An 18,520-nucleotide genomic window follows, 5' to 3' on the forward strand; every position below is an offset into this window, starting at 1 on the left:
ATTCAGCACACACATACATATAATGCACTAAAAAGCAGCTCTGATATTCACTAATTCTCAGCCTTATTCATCCGTTTGTCAGCTAGCACAATGTATTAGCATCTCATAGCACATCTAAACTATGACATTCTAATATATTATACGAGCACAGGTTGTAGGTTACTCCCATAATTTACAAGCCCCTGAGAATGTAATTTGACATGACATATGATTCTAGGCACTGGGTAAGATGTAAAATTATCTCTATTGCATGTCCCAAGTCTCTTAATTTTCTATTTAGCATTTATTAATCCCATCCTCTTACATATACTACTGGAAAAAAAATTATATATTTGTTAAACAGTATCTGTTTAGTTACAATGCAACTTATTTTTAAGGAAGGGAAGGAAGCAAAAATAAAACATATTATTTATGCAATGTATTAAATCCAACGTGTTCTGGTGAAATGAAACAATCTCAAGACACAATTTCATTTACGCAGAAACAAAATATCGTGTTCATAAAAGGTTCCCCTTGAGACTGCTGAGAAAATTTCTGATTTCACCAACATGCACAAACTGTAGGGCACCTTATGTGTGTTAGTCTCTACTGTTGTAATTTTTGGATGACATAATTATTAAATTGTTAGCACTCTTGCCTTGCTGACCTGGGGCCTCAGGATCAGTTCCCATCAGGGATCCTTTGTCCCCCCCCCCCATTATTCCTTGGGTGCTCTTTACTGTTAAGTTAAAGGAAACCTGTCATGAAACAAATAAATAGGGTTACAACTGCCTTCCTTTTGAAATTACTAGTTGCCTAGCTGTCTCTAGCTTCCTGAGTCCCTGACCTAGAACAAGTATGCAGTGGGTGAAGTGAGTATTGAATACAGAGAATTAGCATGCCAGTCCAGCAACAAGTATTCTCAGCACAGGTCACCAATAGCCTCTGTTTTTCTCCATGACAGGTTTCCTTTTGTTGGATTCTGACCAAATTGGCCCTTGAGTTAATGTGCACGTATCACAGTAGTGGGGACATTTGACTGTTAGCTCCTTCAGGAGCAGTCGCAGATGTCCTATGTAAAGCAATGTGTAATATGTCAGTGCTATATAAATGGGGAAAAAAAATAAAATAAATTGCCTTTATACAACGATCCATCATTAAACTAGCACACCTGCAGCTAATGGACAACAGTTTACTGCTATTAAATAAGGTAGTGTTAGTATTTCAGCGGAAAGTATGTTAGGTAACAGCTGGTAATTATTCTCTTTAATAGCTGTTAAGTGGTGTTAATTGCGGTTTTAAAAAAATGTGACGTACACAGCCAAAACACAAAGTTGGCATGCAAAAAAAAAAAGACTGCACCACAAGTGTGGCACTGAGAAAGTCAATGCCTACTTAAACAAAATTTACCAAGATTCCTCTTCCTCATTGGTACATTTACAGGATCTCTTCTGGTGCTGTTTATTAAGGTGATTCTCCACAAAATAGGTGATGCTCATTAAAGTGAACTTTAACATCCAAACAAGTCAAACAATGGGGTTGATTTACTAACCTTATAAACACGCCACAAACAAGTATACACCTCTGTAGTGTGTTCCCTCCCAGCATGATCTATTGGTGGAATCTAGACACCTTTGTAGTGTGTACACACCCAGCAGGTGTGTTGTGCAAAGCCCTGCATGAATTGCAAGTTGATGTTGTGTAAATTAGCTCTACATTGTGTTGCTTGCGTTAATGAATGCAGGAATGTAAATGCATGAGCTAACCATTTTTGTCTAAACTGTGAAGCAGCATTATATATGCATCATGTGCATGATTTTTCCATATATGGCATTAGTGGAAATATGCTTTTAGAGACTTTTTGGTTGATAAATACGTTTTACTGTGTAAAAATCACACGCACCTAGTGCGTGCGTGTGTTTAGGTTAGTAAATCACCCCCAATACATCACAGCTATCCTCCTATTAACTATACCAATGACAAGGTGCACTCAAGGTGCAGTATTAATACTCCAATCAGGAGCAGGATAGCAGAATGGCATACAGCACTATGCTCCCCTAGGTTGAGAGAAGACAATATTCCACTACATTATGATGGAAAAGTTTTTCTTCAAAAAGGAAGAAAAGATGTCCACTTCTCCTTACCACTCTCCTTACCCCAACCGTCACCTCTCTGCTGTTCAATCTCCTGGCTTTACACCACTCCTTCCTGATTGAGGCCAAATCTACTAAGAGATATAACCACTTGCTGGCAATTACTTGAATAGGCTTGAGCTACACAGAAGATATACAGTAGCTCAGTCCTTCTACTAAAATCGCTGGTGTTTAATTAGTAGGTGTAGCAAATAATCACTGGAAACAAATGGAACAAATTTGCAACTATGCAGTATGGTGCAAAAGTACCATGTAGTAGAATCTTATAGCGATATATCGCTAATAAATGAAGGATGATGAAGGGCGATCATGCCGGATTGATTTCTACTACATGCTGTGCATTTGTCAGCCTATTAAAAAAAGCAGGGATTTTATTACAACAGTGTTCCAGGAATACCCCTATATGCCCTTAAAAAATATAAAATCGATTTAGGTATGCAAACTAGTCATAGAGTTATATTCTAGGTAACTGATGAGTGCTAACACAACTACATTTGGCCTGGGCATCTAAACATCAAAGGCCTACAGCCATGAAAGAGTTAAAGCAAATGTTAAGACCACACTTTTTTTTAGTTTTGGATAAATCCCTTCTCTGGATTTTATTTAGTGTCTGCGTCTTTGCTGGAGGAATTCATTTTCTATATTTGTCCTTGTGTCCATTGCCAATGTTAAGTGATGGGAACATTCACAATTTTTATTTATTATCAAAACAGTAATAGAAGGTGATAATTGTACTAGTGCCAGCTATCTAACAGGGGATTGCCCTCACATTGTGGATATTTCCTCTCACTTCCTGTTGTGTCTACAGGTCAGAAAGTGAAACCCCATTAAATGGAAATAGATAACAAAAAAAAGCATTGACATGGGGTTTAACCATTGCCTACTCTATCCAAAACTAAAAAAAGAAAAAGAAAAAGGTAGATACACTTTAAAATCGTTTGTGTAGCTTAGCCCTTACAGACCTGGTCAAACACACTCTCTCTGTTCCTCAGTACCACAGGTCTGCGTGAGGACACTCATGATGGGGAGTGTGGGGGTTACTCATTTATGCCAACATAGAGCACTGGAGACAGAAATCACATGCCCACTAGGAGATACAAAAATCAATTTCCACACGGAAAATAACTTAAAAAAGGTATGAGATTGCTGTATGTACTGCTAATGATTTACACTGCAATGATTATATGCATCCTGATTCCCCATCCAATCAGCTTACAAAGTAAGCAACCGCCTGATTTCAATCAATAGATGGCATGGGGTAACTCAGTATAAAGACAAATTTCAGTAGTACATTTATTCAGCTGTAGAATACCTCTTGATAGAATCCACAGGTGATCTGAAGGCTTTTTTTTTTTTTTACAGATCTGCAGTTAATTTAATGCTCAGCTGAACCTTCAGTTTAAATCATCTAAATGCATTTGATGTACACTAAAACAAAAATTGGTAAATGTCTTACAGTTTTTTTAAGAAAGCAGCCACAGCTTGAGAAGAAAAGTCTGTTCCCTGCCAAAATGCTACAGAGAAGGATTCTTTCTCTGTGTGTGGGAGTAGTGGTCCTTCTGCAGGTCTGTCAGGTCAGAGCTAGAGCTCTCCAAACAACAGAGGGCATGAGCTTTGCAGATTGCTTAGCTATAGGTCTGACTCAGTAGGGGATGTGTCAGAGAGACCACTGCTTCAACATGAAGGGTAAGTTCCTTTTGTGCCACATGATGGAAGACGACAGGGTTTTCAGCTCCGGCTGAGTTTTTTTTTTCAAAAAAAAAGAAGGCTCCGCACACCTTTTGTTTTGAAGCACCAGGTATGTTTTTAACTGGTTTATACTAAAAGTTAATTTGGGCTTTAAAAAATACTGTTTACATATACTGTTAAAAAACATTGATATTTCCTTTAGATTTTAAATTGTCCATTCATTGGGAAAGACATAACTGCTTATTACATATGTAGTGTAGACACAATGCCCAACTAATGGTTGTGTTTTCTTTCATTTTTTTCCTGGCATTCTGCTTTAAGCTTAGACAAGTTTAGGCACATTTAGCACAAGAAGTTTTGTAGAATTCTTGTTAATATGGAAAATTGTTTAAGTTGCATTTAAATCTGCTGCTGGTGAAATGTTTAAACCTTTCTAACATTAAGCAGAACACCTAATATCAGAGACTATGAATCTAGCAGAGTTTAGGGTTCATGAAAAGGTCACATTTACTAGCTGATCATAGACTACACAAGGACACGTTAAGCTTGGATACAGAAATTGAACAGCTTAGCTATTTCACCTCTCTATATTCATTAAAGGATAATCTTTGCATATAGTGACTCATAGCACTTTTCCGAGATGAGTGCATTAATCTCCCAATTACATTAATTTAAGTTGATCGGCTGAAAAAAAGAAATCATTAGAGCAATGTTCCAGGATACTACCACTAAACTGGGCGGTATCTACTTTTCATTCTTGTATTACAGTGTAAAAATCTCAGTTACCGAGTTTTTTTGGTCTGGAAAAAAGGAAAATAATACATCTACCAGATGTTATATCTTTTTTAAGTAATCAGCTTAGGGGATCATATATAAAACATGATGGGGCACATGGACAGGGTGTATGTATGTCATTTCATGCACTTGCCTTATATATGTGTTATAGCAAAGAAATCTATTGAACCATCTGTGACATATAAAATGGTGAGTTTTGGACACAGGTGGGGTTTCTCAGCAGCATTGTTATATCATGGTACATGATGCTGAAATATTTACAACCTGCTTGAAATCTTCCTTGCTGTGGGAAACACGTATCCAGTGGGTCCTCGTAGACTTTTCTTGGAACAGTTCGAGAAAGCCTATGGGAACCTTCTGCCCGGGGACGCCCAGCAAAAAGATTTTAGCCAGAATATAAACATTATTTTCTTACAAAGTCATTGCCAAAAGCCATTGAATATTGTAAAACAAATATGTAGTCTGCCATTAGGGATGAGCATTATGTCTGGGTTTGGTTTTCAGGGCATTTGTCAAACCCAGCTTAAAGTCTGGCCATTTTCAAGGCTAGTAGGCAAGGGATTTTCAAAAAAGGACATGGTGATCTAGGTACTGCCATGGGGTACCAATTAGTGAGACCGTATTCTGGCATCCCTTATTTTAAGGTGTTATTTATTTTTCTTTAATTTTACATTATTGCTTGGCTTAAATAAAGCATCGGCTACAAAAAAGACTAATTTAGGTAGTTTTGACTGCAACATCTGATTTTACATCCAAATGTACTCTATAAAATTAAAGCTAAACCCCTTAACTTCATACAAATTGGCCAGTGGCAAAACATTTTTATATTATAGTTTGTGAACAGAAGTGACACAGTGGGTTTCATCCTTAAATAATAATGAGATTATATCAGAGACTATAGCCACATATACCATACAGTGGTTGACAGTACGTGACAACCTTAGGTAGGCTGCAATGTAAGAGGAAATAAACATTAAAGCAGGAGTAGGCAACCTTGGCACTTTCAGCTGTGGTGTAACTGCAAATCCAGTGAGGCATTGCAAAACTCTGACAGCCACAGGAATGACTCTCAGAGGTTGACACATGGGGGTGATTTACTAACCTAAACACACACACGCACCAGGTGCGTGTGATTTTCACACAGCAAAACGTATTTATCAACCAAAAAGTCTCTAAAAGCATATTTCCACTAATGCCATATATGGAAAAATCATGCACATGATCCATATATAATGCTGCTTCACAGTTTAGACAAAAATGGTTAGCTCATGCATTTACATTCCTGCATTCATCAACACAAGCAACATAACATAGAGCTAATTTACACAACATCACCTTGGAATTCATGCAAGGCTTTGCACAACACACCTGCTGGGTGTGTACACACTACAAAGGTGTTTAGATTCCACCCATAGATCATGCTGGGAGGAAACACACTACAGAGGTGTATACATGTTCGTGGTGTGTTTATAAGGTTAGTAAATCAACCCCATGATGTCATTTGTAGTTTCACCACAGCTGAAGTGCCAAGGTTGCCTACTTCTAGAGACAAAAGCTACACATATTATAAAGTAGCTGGACAATATGTAAGCAGCTTCTTTAGACCGCAATGTAAGACAGTGAGACAAGGCAGGTTTTAGTTCAAATACACATTAGAGTGTATTATTTCAGAGACAATAGCTATAAATATTTTTGATTGCTGGAGCACTGGAGAAATCCATAAATTTGTTGACACAGAACATGATTTACCCTGCAACAAACATTGAATTAAATTGTGAGTGTATTATTTCAGAGACAGTAGCCAGACATATTGTGTAGTGGCTGGACATTAGGTAAGCACATTGGTTAGACTGCAATATAAGTGGGAGAGACAAGGCAGGTTTTATCCTGAAATAAAAATTAGAGTTTACAATTTCAGAGACAAAAACCAACAATTTTTTTACAGTGATCGGCGACTATTAAGCAGCTTTTTGTAGGCCACAAAGTAAGTTGGAAAGATGAGACAGTTTTATCCTGAATTGAGAATTAGAGTGTATTATTTCATAGTCAAAAGCCACATGTATTGTACAGTGGCTGGACAGTGTGTAGACAGCTTAATTGGGCCGCAATGTAAGAGAGAGAGAGATGAGGTAGTTTTTATACTGATATAAAAAACAGAATGTGCAAGTGAATGTAGGTGTGCTGAAATGTTTCCACCCACTCCTCAATGCCAGATTGCAGGACTATGGTGGCAGCAGCTAAACAGAAACTGAAGTTGTTGCTGACATACACAAAAAGGTATTCCTAGAAAGGACTGTTGGGTCTATCAACTGTGAACAAGGGGGGCAGGTGGGTTGCACATGTAGCCCACTACATTGCATTTCACAGTAATGTAGTATGTAGCCCACTACACTGCATTTCACAGTAATGTAGCACAATACAGCACTGATGGCCCTAGAATTATTGCTCCCACTCTGACATTCCCAGCGATATGTAACATGTGTTGCGCAATATTCATATTTGCACATGTGTTTGTGTTGTATGTGCATACACGTGGGGGGGGGCAGGGGACTTTAAAACATTTTGCTTTTACATTTTTTTTTATTTTTCACTCAACTTTATTGCTATCGCATGGGGGGCTAACAAGCCTTGTACGTAATAGCAAATATAATGTGACAGAAATCAGCTTTATGGAGAAATCAGGGGTCTTTTAACCCCTAATGTCATCTAGGGACCCCAAAGAAGCTGATGAAGCAGAGATCTGCTACACCAGCTTCTTCTCCTGGCTCAAAGAACCGGAGAATGTACACAGTGGCACTGGAAGAGATGTAATACACATCACTTCTGGCTCCATTGTTTGGAGGAGAGATCAGCGGCTGGAATCTTGCTGATCATCCTCTGATCTGTTAGAGGAGACCCGCTGTGCCAGTTCTGGGCCCGCACGGGGGACCACGGAGCAGGCGGCGGAGGACATTTCATCACACCGTCCAAGCCATCTGGCAGCTGTATAGATGCTGGATCACTTGAATCTGAACAGCAATAACCTGATGTTTAAAATTATACCAAGTACATGGCTGCAGCAGCAGCCGTGTTCTTGGTATAACCACTTCAGGGCATTACTTTTTTTTTTTTGACGGTGGGCGGTCCTGAAGTGGTTAAATACACCACTAAATGAAGAAAGTTATTGTATTCAACCGTTTTTTCTTTGTTCCTGCTTTGTAAATGATTATCTTTTTAACTTGGTTAAGTCACATTTTTGATTAAACTAGAGACTATAAATATTACACACATAACACTATAGTGAACTCAAAAAGTATATATTCAAGAATGCTTAACAGGTATTGCTGTTTTTCACAAGGAAGAAAGATAAAAAGAATACATAATAGAGGATTTAAAAGCTTTTGAGTCATCCTGTAATAAATCCCCAAATAAAATGTTAATGGAGGCCATAGATACGATGGAATTTTAAAGTAGGTTCTTGAAGGTAACAGAACATTTTTGGCCTTGACACAGGTCCCTTGGGCAGATAGCAAACCAGAGAAGACCTTTCATAAAGTAAATTGGCTCTACATAGGTCGATGTTTGAACAGATTTGGCTTTTCTGGATTTATATCTGATACAATAAGGTCACTTTACACCTTAACCTTTCACGGAAGTCTCCAGGTCTGGTTTCACGTGTAACTCTTGTGGATCTCTGTCAGCAACAAGTCTTTCATTCAAAACACTTATTTTGGGAAAAATGGGGAAAAAAATGGAATTCTACTATGGGTGATTATAATAAATCCCGAGCTCAGAGAAAAATGATAGAAGAAAAAATAAATAAATACATCTTGTATATCCATCACTGTACAGCTGGAAATATAAATTCCTGTTTTAGCTTTACATGCCCTGTATCATCTGCTTGCTCAGCAAAGAACTTATGTGTGACATTGCTGGATCCATTGTCAGTAGGATGGGCAAAGAGCGGTGACTGCACAAGCTGCAAACCTGAACCAGGAAATAGGGATGTTACCTGCCTGTCTGTGCTAATTACATTAGCAGACTACCTGCTCAGCAGCAAAGCATGGTAATCACTATAACCCTTCTCTTAAAGAAACTTTATGGTCAGCTTTAAGAGCATACAATCTTGACATAGCTTCTCTTGTAATTAATTTTATATCAACAGCCTTCCATCAATTTCGATGTCTGACATACAAAGGAGGACTGTAAAGGTCCTGAGAGGAGATATGATGAACAAAATATTGCACAGCAAGTAAGTTACAATGTAAAAGTTACAATTCTAAAAATATTTTCTGGTTAAGTTTAACGTAATAACACAAAATGTGTACTTATTAGGAGACACTTTTGTTTGCTTTTAAATGGTAATGCGTTCTTGGTGAGCTATTCAGCATAGTTTATACTTGCAATATTGCTTACCAAAGTCTGAGATATATTGCTAGTTGAATGCTTTTCTAATTAAAATTGAAAAAAACACAATTTATCTAATTCCCAGGAGATTCCGAAACAGAGCCAAAGTAGTAAAACATAATTTTAGTTTAATGCATGCTGATTATATGTACAAATATTTGCAATATTGTTGCATCACCATAAAAATTGTAACCAGGTTTTCTTTGCCTTTGTTTCTACATAAAACTACCTCCTGCACCTCCTGGTACTGGACTTTGTCCGGCCTAAACATGTGCCCACCTTCCTCAGTCCTATAAGCATCAGAATAGGAGAATGGACCATCACCAGATTAAAGACTTTCTCTGACAGTCACTTCTAGCACTGTTATTCACAAAAGTCTAAAGCGTTTGGAGAAGGTAGGAGAAGTGAACAATCCAGGACAACGTAGCTGAACCAGAAAGTGAGCTGAATTGGAGAATTTTTCCAAATCATCTATTTTGGGCTAGGTTGTTCACTTCCCCTGCCTTCTCCAAACTCTTCACCCTTTAGTGAATAACCCTGCAAGAGTCCTAAGCAACATCATACCTACCAAGGGGTTTAACTGTGTTACAGAGCATTTAACTCCTTCGCGATCAGCGCCGTACATAGTACGTCACTGGCAGTAGGCCCGTTTAAACACAGACCATTTACATTTGTAAAGCCGACTGTCTGCTTTACAATAGAATAGATTCTATCGCCAGATTGCTTCTACGGGCTGGTAAACTGCCCGCCCGTTCCGGCTCCGCTGCCCCTCCTACAGGGCTAGGACTGGCATCTGGGTTGTGGGTGGGAAGCTGGGGAGGAGAGCAGTTCACATCCGTTCACCGATCTCCTCTCTGTACTATGGGACCGGGAGCCATGCAGATTACATCACTTCCGGTCCCATAGCTGTCATTGCTCCTGAAGCCCAGCAATAATCTATTAAAGTACGATCTGCACTTCAGTAGCTTATTTAGTGTGTAAGGGGGATACTAGGGGTATTTTGGACCCCCAGTATCACCTTAAAGAGGACCTGTCACCACCAATCTGCTATCACATTGGGGCTTGTAAGCCCCCCTATGTGATAGCAATTAAAGTAAGGAGAAAAATAACAGTTTTTAAAAATGATATTAAATAAAATAAATGTAAAAATAATAATAATAACAATTTTTAAGCTCGGCAGGTTGAGTATCTATTTACTATGTGTAACCTCATCTTTTATATTTTTTAAAAAAAAATGGGTATTTGATTGCGTTTTGGGGCATTTAAGTACATTTTCCACTAAATTTTAGGGTTTGATAATAAGTTGTGCTAATATCGTGCAACATAGGAATTTGCAACTGCCAACATTTTATTCTACAAGGCTTTCAGAAATATATAATATTTGGGGGTTTGAAGTAATTTTTAGGCCTAAAATGTGGATTATAACATGGGTGCAAAAAACAAAAAAAGGCCTCGGTCATGAAAAGGTTAAACTCCTTCCTGCCAATGATCTGAGCCAGCATGCCACAATGGCTAAACCTAGGGATGAAGAATGTGATCATTTTTTTTTACAATAGATTAACAATATATAATATTATGATATGATGAGGCCCCATTTTGACTAAAACCTCCTAAAAACACATACATTTTAGGTAGTTTAACAAGGCAAAATTACCATTACAAAATTACTGATTTAGACAGAAGCCAATTGACTTATCAGCATCTTTTTGTAGTGAGGGGGAAACCCACACAAGCACAGAAAGAACATACAAATCCATGCAGATAGAGTGACCTATCCTGACCAGGATTTGAACCGGGACCTTTTTGCTGCAAGGTAGGAGTGCTAACCACAAAGCAACAGTGCTGTCCACACAAGGGGAACTGTGCCTGTTCATTGGAATGACTGCAGTGGCAGAGAACATAGATTTACAGTAGCAGAATTCTGGTGGACTTGATGCCAGAACTGTGTGAGTATACAGCAGTGGAGGGTGGGTTAGATCATAACAGTGGAGGGGATGAAGAAATATTTAAAAAATGCTGTTTGAATGTTTTCTTATTCTTTAAGTTAAAATCAATCATAAGGCAATTATATATGTGTTTTCCATATATAGCATGATGATTCTTATTACAATAAAAGTGTCCAACTTATTAAACTGTATGAACTGCTTTCATCTCAAACATATAATAAAGCATTTGAGATTGAATAGGCTGAAAGTTTCCTAAAACATATGGAAAGCACATATTGCCTGACATTTTGGGAAGCCCTCACATCACATATCCAACCATGCAGATCAAAATATAAAGGCCCTTTCACACTATGCCATTCCATTGTGGTGCACTACTGCATACAAGCTAATATGTGTTGCATTAGGGCAGCCATTTCATCACGAATAAGCTTCTAATTGATGGCAATGGAAAGAAAACACACACAGTGCCTTGTGTTTCAATTGTGGTAAAACGCACATTGCCACAACATACATATAAGTCTGAAGGAGACATACAGTAAAGGCTAACTTAATGCTCACCCTATGATTACAGGTGATTTACAGTTAGCACTAGGGATGCACTGATACCAGTTCAGATACCAGTGCTGATACTTGGCATTTTCATGAGAACTACCAGGGTTGGAGTGGTTGCAGCTGGGACCTTGCTCTGGCGCTACTCCACTGTCCTGAAATCAGTAGTCAATATTGTTTTAGGAAAACTGTCACATGACAATAAACAAAAATGTATCAGTACTCGTACTTGTAAGTACTTGGGCAAGTATCAGTACTTGTACTTGCAAAAATGGTATCTGTGCATCCCTTTATTTATATTTATAAAAACAAAATCATACATTAAAACAGAGATGTACTAATCCCAGGAGCTCCGTGTGCTCCTTATATATGACAGCTGCCTCCTAACATTTGAATTTTTCTCTAGTCTAGTCTTAGAGCTGGAAAAGTATCTGTACTTGTACTTCTACCGAGTACGGTACTTGGTATCGGTACATCCCTAGTTAGCACAACATAAAAATCTGTGTTGCAAATTTGAAATAAATATATTTAAAAACCAGAAATGTTTTGCTTTAACATTTGCCTGGAGTTCTTTAAGTACTTTCACTGTCCCATATAATTCATATTGTTTATCTATTTGATTCTACTCAGTTTATGTTATCTATCTTTCATATATTAATATTTGTATCACTTTACTGCTGGAATACTTAGCTGAGTTGATTAAATTTAAGATGATTGATTGAATGCAATTACAAGAATAGATAAAGAGAAAACATTCTGAAAGAGAAAACAATGTAAACAAAAAGTAAAACATACCATACCTTGGAAAGAAGAACTGCAGTTTCTGTATTACACGTATGAATCTTATGAACTTACCAAATAGCCACATTAACTGATTATGCTAATAGGCATCACGCAGCTCCTTCCAAATTACAAATGACAAATAAAGAAATTGCTTTAATATGAAACAAAAGTAGGGCAATAGTTTTAGCCTTCTATAATCTCATACATCTGAAATATTCTTGTTTAATGGAATGACATAATTATTTTTCAGAATAAATTGTTTTAAGATGTATTGTTTGTTTTGTCTCATTGTTTTTGCTCTCTCTGTGTTATGTTGTCTTTTGACTAAAATATTTACATAATTGAGTAAGATGAAAAATTGTAGCAGCTCACATATAACAAGATTTTGTTGGATGAATATGTAGCTTCAGTTGCCCACGGACATGAAATGACAGTTGTCTGGTCTGGTCATTTTCATTTGCAGTGGACAATGCTTTAGCAAGAACATTAACTACTTGATGACCGGTGTGTTAAACCCCCTTCCTCTCCAGGCCTTTTTTCAGTATTTACCTCTGAGGTACTTCGACTGACATTTATTCAGTCATGCAACACCGTACCAAAATTAGTTTTATATCTTTTTTTGGGGACATATAGAGCTTTCATTTGGTAGTATCTAATCACCACTGGGGTTTTTTACATTTTTTTTACTATATAAAAAAAAAGTACTGAAACTTTTGAAAAAAAATGGTTTCCCTTTGTTATGTTATAAAACATTTATTATTACCCAATTTTTTGGTAAAATATAAAATATGGGGTTGTATTAGGTGAATAGACACCAAAAATGTAAATCCTTCAAATTGCCTGCGCCTGTGAAATCGCAACAAAAACAAAAACTACCATACCTAAAATTGCCCATATGTGATGCTTTAAAAGCTTTTACCTTTCATCAGTTTAGTGTTAACAGTAATTATTGGGCCTAAAATTATTGGCTGCACTCTGATGTTTGCAGTGATATGTAACATGTAAGGCACAATTGTCTTTTTCTCACAAAGGTGCACTCAACGCATGTTTACGTTTGTATGTGCATGTTTGTGTTTTTTTCAAGGTTTTTAACTTTTTTTTTACACTTAAGTTTATTGCTATCCCATAGGGGGCTAACAAGCTACAGAAGACTGCGGTGCCCAGGTTAGCCAGGGGGTGGACGCACACTCCCCATACACCATACAGCACTTTATAGCTAGCCACCTGTATGCAACAACCTTCGTCGGCTGTAAACAATGTTTATGACTGCGAGCGGGGAGGTGGGAAAGGATGTTTTAACATCTAGGCAAATGACAAATTAACCCTTGCAGTGGGGCTACCCCTGCACTGTAAGGGTTAAGTGCTCTTTTTTGTCTAGGGTCTAAAATAAGAAAGATAAACTCCCCTGATCTTCACACCTACCTTGCCGCTAGACCGGTCCCCGCGAGTCATCACGTCTAATACACTGTATTAGACCGCCAGAGCGGAGGGGGAGAGAGTCTGCGGGGGACCGGTCTAGCAGCCAGGCGGGTACGGGGATCGGGTGAATATATATATATATATATTTTTTAGACCCTAGGGCAAAACGAGCACTTAACCCTTGCAGTGCAGGGATAGCCCTACTGCAAGGGTTAAATTGTCATTTGCCTGGATTTGTTCTTTAAGGGCTGGCAACTTCCATGTTGCTTTATGTATACATGTCAGTGTACTTAAACTCTTAAGCAAGCCAGGGAATTAATCAACTTAAAATAGGTAAACCTTGCCTAATTTGTCTGCACAGGCTTTTTTTAATATTGATTATACCCTACTGGAAATAATCAGGATTTCCTTGATGCTATGGAGTTAGTCTACAACTGTTTACACTTAACAATGGAATGTCTACATTAGCATTCTTGATGGGGCACATTGGAAACATTATCACCCCATACAAGTATAATAGAACATAATAGGCAACAGATAATATTTACAAAGTTGATTATTTTGCTGTCCTGTTTTCATGCTCTGGTGGGTTATTTACCTCATGTATTTATTAGCAAGTGTTGCCATTACAAAGAATACACTGTAACCACAACAGTTCCTGTTAAATGAATGGAACTAATTAACAATGACAGTGTGGAAAGTAGACCATATTAAAAACCAATGGATCAGAGCTACAAATTTCCACCTTGTGCAAATTGACTTAACTTTGGTTTAAATCTTGAACATGGTGCATCAGTTTGCTCATTTTCACTTGCAACAGTGAAATAGAGATGGTGGGGAACAGTTTGAGAAACCCTGAAATAAGCTGCTGCATAATCAGGCACAAATGCAGCAAGCGACTCCTAAATTACAGTGAATTGAAAAAGTAATGTTAGAGGCTAAGTAAACATGAGGGTCGGGGGAATACAATTGGTCAAAGCTGGTAATGTGCAGATGCTGCAGTATGCATTCTGTTAAAAAAAAGAATCTATAGTATTTTGTAGGGATGCACCGATATATCGGCCGCCGAAATATATTGGCCGAAAATGGCACTTTTGACAAAATCCAGAAAGTGCAATTTTCAGGCCAAAATAGTGGTGTGTCCTTTCTTTCTCTCCTCCCCGCTGGGCTCTGCTTTATGTCCCAGTAGGGAGGCGAGAAACAGGCGGCCGAGCGATGCGAGCGGCTGGCGTCTCTCCTCCCCACAGCGCTCAGCCTCCTGTCACAGATCGGGAGAGTGGTGTGGGCGGAGACAGCTTGCAGTGCTGTCACAGAAGGCTGAGCTCCACTCGCTCAGCCTCCTGTGACAATGTATCAGGAAGGAGAGCGTCCTCAATTATGAATGAATGAGTAGTGATCTACATTACCTCCTGTTAATTCATGATTGTAGTAAATAGTAGTAGTATAGTAAACATACTCTGTCCTCAAGTTATAAATGAACAGGAACACTCAGTATAGAGGATTCCTGTTCATTTATAACAGGGGCTGCAGAAAAAGAGATTGAGGACTCTGTTGTCAATCTCTTTTTCTATTTTAAAAGGGAAATATCAGGGGTTAAGTTAAGTAAAAAATAAAAATATTTAATAAAAATGAATAAATAGATAAAAATAAAATATACATTTTTAAAAAAATAAATAAAAAATATTTAAACAAATTTGAAAAAGTTAGAATAAAAAACAATTTTCGGTTTCGGCCTGACATTTTTTTCATTTCGGTTTCGTTTTGGTTTGGAAATTTTCATTTCGGTGCACCTCTAGTATTTTGAATAGTTAATCTTACATAATTTTAATGTAAATATCTAAACTATACTGCTATTGCCTGAATATTTTTAGTTTGACTGCCAGTGCCATCAGATACTACCTTTCTATCTCTGTATCCCTGGTGGAATATTTAAAGGACTTTTTTTGGGATGAGCTAATGTGCTTCAGTTTAGTTTTTGGTCTGTTTGTTAAAACCATCACAAATCTCGAAAACTGAGAACCATGCATTCCAACCGTGTTGAAGCCAATATAGGTGAATCTGGAAAATTAATTCTGCCAAATTTCAAGGCTAATAGGCAAGGTATAGTCAAACAAAGGGCATGGGGAGTTGGGCACGGCCATGAGGGACATGTGCCATTTTAAAAAATACAGTTCAACAAGAAAAGGTCTCTATTTTATGCAGCTTCAAGAGTGACATTGAAAAAACACTAATCCATTTAATGACATGCTTGGGGAATGCCTTTGATCTGTCTGTGGTGTTACAGATCATTATAATTGTCATGGACAGTGTCAGTGACACTGCATTCTGGCATCACATCATTTTCATGTATAATACAATTTTTTTTAACTTTTATATTATTGATTAGCTTAATATAGCAGCAGCAGTAGCAGCATTCCACCTAATGTTTTTAACCATCGGTAACAGGCATCAAGTGACCAGTGGGAGTAGCGTCCACAACAGATCTAAGAGCTATAGGAAATTGTTCTTTTGAATAAATAACCAAGCAATTCAATAGACAACAAATTGAAAGAGCTTTGCAGCATGGGCCTCTGCTACTAACAGGACCATTGTGGTCTGCAACCTCTGCCTGCAATGTATCAGCCATGGTAAAAATATCATCCATTTGGATACCTTATGTACAAGGAGACACATGACTATTCACTAAAGGGCTTGGTGGGAGCAGCACTTCAATGATACTGTTCGGCAGCTCCTCCTCCTTGGTGTGATCCTGCTTGCCCTCTTCCTCCTCATTTCTCATTTTCTACCTCTCCCCCTAACCCCCCCCACCCTCCCCAACAAGTTTCTTTTTCTGCAACCGCTGCAAAATCAGCGGCCTTAAGCAAAAGGTAAGGAAGTTTGACAGTACAAGTAGGGCCAAACCTAGACTTAAATGTCACTAACCCAACACTTCAGAATTCTTCATCAGGGAGGTGTCTGCAACTGCTGTGACAGAAGAAAATAATGTCCTCCAACCATCTCAGCATCTCTGACCTTACAGCTGCTTCCATTCCAGCTGATGGAATCCACCAGATATGGCTGTGCTACACTTCAGTGGTAGGTATGCAGCTGCCATTTTTTGCCTAGAAGGCATTCTTGCCCATCACCAGTATGTGCAGTGGTAAAGTCTCTTTATTGTTGGAACAATCAGTCAGTGGCAGGGTCCACATGACCATAGACACATGGTCCAGCAATAATTTGCAGGAACATTACATCTACTGCATGACCCACTGGGCAAATAAGATAGAGGAAAGGATATAGGGCAGGGCACAAAGCTACATCTGGTGGTGTCACGCGGGCCTGCACCCTTGTGATGGTGACAGCACAGTCACCCCCTCTCCTCAATGGCCTCAGGCAGTGACTTCTTAGAGCCACCAGCCCCCCCCAAATACCCTATGCAACAGCCCAGGTAAAACACTGCCAACCTGTTTTGCAGCTTGAATGCACTTGAAGAGGTAACACAAAGTGCCCTATTAAAAAGCAAGGAGCCTACTTTGCACATCTCATGGCAGTGGTTTAATCCACCAGCCTGTAGACAAAGATAAAGGAGAAACACTAAATAGGAAAAGGCTAGTCGCTCTCCCACATGGTGGTCTTGATTCCACACTTGTTGCTGTAATAGGCAAAGCTGCCGTTTGTGTGCAGCATATCATTGCACACTTCTGCACAGAAGCACCCTACCTTTCATTTCTCACATTTGCCATAGCTGCCATTACATGTATTAAATCTGGTGTCTGGCTTAACTGCAATGGAGGCATAGCTCTCCCTGGTAATGTCTCCCTAACCTGCTATAGAACTGTACAGCACACTGTTAGTGAGTCTGTAACTCAAAGTAAACATATATATTCAGCAATCAGCTACTACATGTCAAGAAAACCTCTATGATTGGCCCTTCTAAATTACCATTGTTTAGAGGCCAGGAAGTGCATTGTTTGTATTTGATTGCTATAGGTATGAGCAGCCACATTAGCTTGCCATTTTCTTGAACTGCAAACAACTTGGGTTTTGGTCCAACTCATTGTAAACCTGAACCCGAAGCTCATACCTACCCATCAGACAGGGCTGTTAAGAGCTTCTCAAACTATTTCACACACTTTTTGGCTTGGATTTTCATTGAGTTCAATGGGACTTCTGGTTTAAACATTCCAAATTGCAGAGGTTCACTAATTTGTAAAACCAAAATCCACAGCTGATTGAACTTTTCAGAAGTTTGCTCACCTCTAGATATAAACCTTGGGGAGTGATTTAGCTTTTAGGCAATCTGCAACTTACTGAAAAGGTTTATTATCATTATTATGACTTTCATGAAAACGTATTTATAGCTTTTCTACAACCAAATTTTAAAGGGTACATAAAAACACAAGCTTTATACATTTCGGTTTAAATGATTACTTGTTTAATTGTGACTCCTTTAATCATTTAGTATAGGTATCTGAAAACTGTATATAACCATTACATTATAAGCCCTTTTCTCACATAAAGCGAAATTATTTTCCATCACTTTTTATAACAATATATTGATCATTTAACTATGCTACAGTGCAGTGATCAATAGCAAGAACAAAACTGTGTGGTCTATCAGTTTCTCCACATTTACAGTGGATGATAATAAGAGAATATCAAAACGTAAATGTTCTGCTACATTATTATATTGTCAGTATAATAAATGGTAGCCAGATGTGACTTTAAATTTGATAAAGTAAGTCTTCTATGCTTTATTCGCATGTACACTATGTACCAGAATCCCTTAGATTATAACTATAGGGAGCCAAGTTCTCCTGGACCCCCGAGGTCATTGTGTGT

Source organism: Nanorana parkeri, unplaced genomic scaffold (genome assembly GCF_000935625.1).
Source record: "Nanorana parkeri isolate BGI_ZX_2015 unplaced genomic scaffold, ASM93562v1 scaffold44, whole genome shotgun sequence".
Lineage (NCBI taxonomy): Eukaryota > Metazoa > Chordata > Amphibia > Anura > Dicroglossidae > Nanorana > Nanorana parkeri.